This window comes from Triticum aestivum, chromosome 5B, assembly GCF_018294505.1.
Source record: "Triticum aestivum cultivar Chinese Spring chromosome 5B, IWGSC CS RefSeq v2.1, whole genome shotgun sequence".
NCBI lineage: Eukaryota > Viridiplantae > Streptophyta > Magnoliopsida > Poales > Poaceae > Triticum > Triticum aestivum.
In genome coordinates, this window is record NC_057807.1 from 430221278 (window position 1) to 430228423 (window position 7146).

A 7146-nucleotide genomic window follows, 5' to 3' on the forward strand; every position below is an offset into this window, starting at 1 on the left:
TCCTGTGTTGGTTTCGATATTGACAATAGCTGGCCCTCCCCAGAGGCTTAGCTATGGTTCAAAGCAAGCGTTTCCAAGGCCGAGGATTGGTTTAGCTGAAGTTCATTTCATTGCTTGTTATTTGTTGTGTGATGAAAACTTTAGTATTTACTAGAATGTTTTGTTGGAAATAATCTATAATCCAACATGAATCCTCATTGTCGTTGTGCGTTGATGACTTGTTGTATGTAATGAATGGTACATTTGCAAATGCATGTCATAAACTCAATTTATGAATGGTTTTCGAGTCACTTCTTGGAGTGTGAGTACCGTAGGAGTATAGCCTGCATCCGGTTATATGAAGTTGCCACATCACATAGAGCCAACCTAATATTGGAGTATGCTAGCACAATAGTTAGTTATAGTTAGATCAACTAGAGCTAGGTGTCGCACGGAGGCCAAGAAATATGGTGACAGTGTGACTGTGTGAGGTGGGCGTGTACGTAGTATGATTTAGGCATAGGGCTTGCCGTGTTTCCTACTCCTCCGATCTAAATGTGGAGAAGATTTGGTCGAGTTCTTCCTCCTTTTGCCAACACATGGGACATCCAGCATCCAGGTCGTCTCATGCAAGAAAATGGAGTGCTAGTTGAAGCCACGTGATGTGCATCTTGGGTTAAATTGTAAATAGAATCTTACTCTTGAGTAACTCCGAAAGCAGCCACCGAAGATCTTTATTGGATTTGTTTTTCATCACCAGCACGTCGAGGTGAAAGATGTGCAGGTTCAGTGGGTCGTCTGGTGTTTTCACTGACATGTGAGACCGCATGTGAGCAAACAAACGATGGGCTCCGCGTGTCTGCTGGCTAGCTGAGAAGAGAGAGAGAGAGAGGAGGGCTGAGCACAGACTCCAGGGAATTTCGTGACAATGTGAGTAGTACTAATGGTGTACCGTACTCCTAGAGAGATAATGTGTTCGCTCTACATAACCAGCACCTCGATATAGTGGGGTGGCATGGGCCATAACTAGCATTCATGTCTAGCAGTACGGCACATGCCACCCACACGAGTCCCATCTGACACCAACTTCCTTGGAGTTCGTGCTGCAACCATCTCTTCTCCCTCCTATTTTCTCAGCCATCGCATGGTGGGCGGGGTGGGGGTGTGCCGATAGTCGGTTTGCTCAACTGCGGTCCCGCTTGTAAGTGAAAATGCAACACAACACACATTCCCCCTTGAGCGACACAAAACAACACAACACGCAAACACGGCAAGCTTTTCCTTTTAAACTTGTAACTTGTAAAATTTGGTTCTGCTCCATGGCGTGAATAATAGATAGAAATAATGATTTTCCCTATAGTAATGAAAAGTTTGGTTCTGGCGCGGTTCATGCATGGAGTACGTATGAAAAATATGAAGTTGATGCGAAAGTTAAGATAATTACTAGTAGTACAATATAGAGCTACATGGATTTGATGGAAAGATAAAGATACATACAGATCCATCAACGACATCCTCACGCCCTAGTGCGTCAGGTCACCAACCGACGTGTGAGGAGCAGCGGCGTTGGCGGTGAGCTCAACGTTCTTCTGAACAATGCCGTCCATGGTTGTCCTGCCGTCCAAGAAGGCCAGCGTCCTATCATCCTCCTCTTGCACATAGTAGTCCTTGTGGATGATTTGCGCGTAGACATGGGTGATTATGTTGATGGTGTCTTGCTACGCCAGGCGCTACGCGGCAAGCGCGACCTCGAGGTGTACATTCTCTAGCGTGACGGCTGGTGGTCGCAGGGCCACCAGTGCATTGAAGAGGTTGTCACCATAGAGGCCGTTGAGGGTGGCGGGCATTGCAGAGCGTGGGCGCGTGGGCACGTGGTCTGGAGGCGTACATCAAGGTCGTCCACGAGATTCTTGACGATGGTGAACTTGTCGAGGAAGCCGACGAGGACCTCATCAAACAAGGAGACGAAGCTATCATCCAAGAGGCCTCTCGCCCTGGCAGCCTCAAGCACGGCCTAAATATGTTCCTCGGTGCCGGGCCGCAAGCCGGCATCCTGGACCATCTGGCACAGCCGGCTGATGCTCACGCTCATCGCCTCCATGGGTCTAGCTTCTAGTCAACTGATCTTGCGATTGGAGTGATCACTCTTGCCCTTGGTTAGGGTGTGTAGGTGCGTAGGATTTCGTAGATTGGACTGGCGGGGAGCCTTTATATGAGAAGTGCAGACTACATTGCATTCACGTGGCCCTCCCGCCGTGCCGGTGCACCGAGACCAAGTTGGGGCAAAATGAGAGAACTTTGATGTTGACTGGTTTATTGGTCCCCTTTGCATTTTGTGCCAAGTTTTGACCTTTGATTTAACTAATAAATTGTTAATGCATGTAGCCAAAAATGTTGTGCTAAGGCCCTTCCCATGCTCCATGGTGGACAGGTGCTAAGCATGCCACATATGCAAAAAAAAATGACATGCCATAGTAATTAAGGAGGAGAGAGACCACTTTGGTGACCCCGGGAAGAACCAATGCCAAGCACGTGAACCTAGGCAAACCACTTAAATGAAAGAAGTTGACCAATGCATCGGGGACTATGTTCAAAACTGAATAAAACAATACTCCATCTATTTATTTACAGACAGAGTAGTATATTTTTTGTGACATGCATTACTAGATATTGCTAGTCAAATACTAAATCTAGACGGACATGGTAGTACTACTAAGTCCAGATAGTGGTGCTACACTAGTAGTAGTACTACCAATGTAGTACTAGTACTATACTAGCCGTTGGTCAAATTACTCCTCACAGTGAAGTGACAAGAACCAGAGCTGGAGATGGCACCAGAGTGTAGGCACCGTGTTCAGCATACCAAAGTCAGCCTCACCGTGTGCAGTCACTATCATCATGGCTGTAGAGCAAGCCTGCTTACAACTAGCCGTGTTCGACATAATTTCCTGTGTGTTGCCACGAGTATCTCTACTCTTTTCTTATACGAGTAATATGCCCGTGCATTGCACAAAATACCAAGATTGGGGGTGGATGGCGCCGGCAGCGGCCATCGCGCCAGATTGTTTCATAGCCTTCTAGATGTGGTGGGGAGGAGATAAGGCTGATTGTGAGAGACAAGGAGTTGTTTGTAAATAGGGAACAAGTGCGGGCATATTTTTGCAAAACTGCAGAAGTTTGCTTTGTATGGGTTAGATCTAGATCCGACGGTTATTGCTAAAAGATGGCATGCACACCATCATCACCAACTCAAGACCTCTTTGATTCATAGGATTTTGAAAACGTAGGAATAGGACACGGCAATATTACAAGTTTCAAACTGATATTACAAATGTTAGGAGTAATGCTTCACCTACGAAGAGGGAATTATTAGGAAGTTTATGTAAGAACTTTCGTTACTTTAGATGGATGCAGCATTATCGTACAAACTAAAATCCACCGCCCTGACAAATCACTAATGGGAAAATGAATTTTTGAGTCTCTGGCGACTTGATGTTTCAAAAACAAATTTAGCTTCTGCGGAGACTTTGTCATTTAGGCTTAGACGCTTGCGGTGATCGGCACACCATTCATTGTTGCGCCAGAGAATGCCAAACCTCATAACCTCGAGCACACTTGCCTCCAGAACAAAGAACTTGGCCAATTTAATCTCAGATGTACTGCCTCGGTAGTCGATCAAATCAATTTTTGTAACATGGAGATCAAGGCATTCGATGAGATTGTTATAGTGCAGCACATTTTTCACTCTCGGGGCCTTTTTTATTTGCAAAAGAAGAGAACATATTAGAGCAGCTGGCTGTATAAGATTGTCGTGTCATCAAGAGGTACCAATATCATTCGCTCATACAATAGGGTTGGCTGGCTAGTGATATTTTTTTCACTCTCTCTCTCTTTCTCTTTCCTCTCATTTACCTAGGAGCACGTGAAGAGCTTGGGCATTTGTTGCTTTCCACTATTTGGCTGATGCCATATCTCTCAAAAGTATTGCCACATAATATGCATTGTTGTCAAATCAAAAGATTTTGCCACTGCTCTAGCGATGTGAGAGAGTTGGCACCACTGTGCACACAGACCCACATGTATAAACAAATCAATCAAACCAACTATACCAGCCTCTCACTCTCCCAAACAAGTGTTTTTTATTGCCTCAGTCCTCTCCCTCTCACACGCAAGTGTTTTTTCATTGCATGAGTTAATTTGGCACTAGAGCAAAGTAGGTGGTACAGATTGGGGCACCAGGTGAGCAATGGAGGGGCATCAATGCCAAATGCATCACAAGTGAATTTGGCACGTGTTTTTGCCTACATAGTGGAGGGCTGTTATAGCCCACTTTTGTACTACCTTGTATTTATTGTAAAACTTTGACCATAGATTTACCTAAGAAAATGCCAATGCATGTCACAAAAAATTATACCATTTGAACTTATGTTCAAATATGAATCCAACGATATAATTTTCAGTGACATGCATTAACATTTTGTCAGTTAAATCTATGGTCAAATTTTGATACTACAAAATAGGAAGAGTGAACCAGGACAGAGGTAGTACTTGCCCTTAGGGTAACCTTAGAGTTACTAGTCTAAGTTACTTGCCACTATTACTAGCCTAGGTTACTAGTAGTACAACAAAAAAAACGATGTAGGTGATCACGTGAGAAAAAAATACTAAAAACATTTCTTTCTGTGCAGTGCATAGATGCAGTTTTGAACACTACACTTGTCATCGTAATTTGGGAAAATTACAAACAAATTGAGCTACGTTGTGATTACCGTTTACTAATACTAGGAAAGAAGTTTCACCTCAATGAGTAGATTCTCCGTGCATGGAAAGCACGTAAGGAATCCAACAACTTGATCCAGATTAGGGCCAATATATTTTATTGCCAAGATCTTCACTATGCGCATAGACTGGGTCAAGCTTGTGAGAATAATTTTCTGGATGACAGTCGTAAATACATCAAGAAGAAATTTAAAAATGTGAATTTCAAGAAGACAAAGAAGAAGATGAGTGTTTTACCTGAACGATTACGGATCCAATAAAGAGTTCGGAGAATTTGGCAGACGAGTACAACAACGCTGTCAATTTCAGCGCGTCAATGACCCTTATTTTTGTTGGACCTTCTAGATCAGATACAAGCAATCTCTCAACGAAAGGCGCATTCTCAATGTCCATAACGTCGAACAGTTGGAGTGATCTCTTCCCAATTGATGTCTTGTTGTGGGGCCAGCAAGACACATAAATCCATTGGAGATTCGTCGAGGCGATGTGGAGGCTAATGAACCCGTGGATCTGCCGAAGACGAAGGTACTCAAGCATAGTACATGTGTGGAGCAGGTGCTCCATAGCCTTCTTCAAGATGCCAACGTCGAAGAGGTCGAGCTGCTTGAGTTGAGGGAGAAGAAGGGCAGGCGCGACATTAATCTAGGGAAAATAGCATGAGCTGAAGTTGGCGCGACGCATCGTTGTTGTGAGGCAGAGCTCGGACGGCGGCAGAGAACGACATCGTCCAGCTTCAAACCTGAGCTCCTCGAGCTGATCTAGGGCGGGGGATAAGAACCACTTGTCCAACTTGTCTTGGACCTTGCAGTTGGTATTGAACATGCGAAAGTCAAGGTGTCTGGCTGGCCCAGGGTGTGATAAAAGGATCTTGGAGACTGTGGCCATGCGTTTGCAATCCCTGTCGCAGAGGCAGTTGTTGATGGTGAGGTTGAGGGGGACGCGGCACCAGAGGGGGCACCACCACCGGGAGATCAGGGTGGTCCGCACGGCAGATTTGGTGGAGGAGGAGGCCGATGATGACGAGCAACATGTTGTCATGGAGGCTGGTGATGAAGTCCAGGCTCGCCAGATGCGGCTTTTGCTCAAGCCGCCTCCTCTTGTTGGCTGCCTTGCCGTCCATCTCAGCCGGCGGCGGCGCCGGTGTGTATTGTGTGTTGGGTGTGCGCAAGTGCGTCTTTCTGTGCATGTCGCCGCACAGTGGTGAAGTGTGCGTGAATGCGTCCTTCACGCGGAAGAAGTGTGCCCTCAATTTACTAGCGTGCGGGGTGCTACCCTGAGTGGTTTAAATTTGTTTACTTCACCACATGTCAGATGTGCCTCTAGTTTACTTATTTTCACCCACTGCCACATGAGCCAGCACACGAAGATAAAGAACACGAGTTGACAATTAAGGGAGCATGTGGACTAGTTGACCCATCAACAAAACAATATTTGGAGCTATACGCTGACACAATGACCATATAATCCCTCGGTATAGAGAGTTCGAGTGAGAGGGGAGGCCCATGAGAGATAGTAGAGAGAGAAAGAGCTACTCCCTCCATCCGATAATGTAGTGCCTATATATTTTTTAAAGTTAAACTTTGAAACTTTGACCAAGTTTATAAAGAAATTACTTATATCTACAATACCAAAGATAAATGATAGTATGAAGTAAGTACATGTTGTGATGAACCTAATGATTGTTCCAGATGTAAATGTTTTTCTCCACATATACCTCCTCAAAATTTTCTGAGATTTGACGTTTCAAGACATCCATATGCTGATGGACGTGAGAGAGTCCCTAACTAGAGAGAGAGTGTGCGTGTGTGTGAAATAGAAAGAGTGAGTGAAAAAAGTGTGTGCGCGTGTGTGAAAGAGGCATGGACAACACACGATTAAGTAGAGAAAAAGCGTGTGTGTCTTATGCAAACATATCACACATGCATCTTCGATAGCGGAAGCGAGGTGAGGAGATAGTGTATGGTTGTCTGCAACCGAGAGAGAAAGAGCCCTAGCACGTGGCCAAGAGAGGTCTGACAATTAAGGGAGAGAGGTCGAGAGAGACGTATGGAAAAAATGCAGACATGGGGAGGAGAGAGTGTATGTTTGTGATAGAGAGATCCCCTGGAGATCGTTTTTGGACTACATGGGTGGGAGATCGAGTGACAAGGTGTGTGCGCGATAGAAGATACCCCGAGAGATATCAAGATAGATGTATGGATGGAAGGAGACAGTACGTGTGTTCCTGATGGCTAGTGAGAGGTAGTCATACTTAGGGGGGGTGCGCCTATGATGGAGTGAAGGATTATGGTACTTAGGGGGGTGCGTGTCACATAGAGGGAGAACAAGGGCGGAGAGTGTTAGATGGGTCTATGTAGCACGAGCGAGATATGTGTATATGTGAACCAG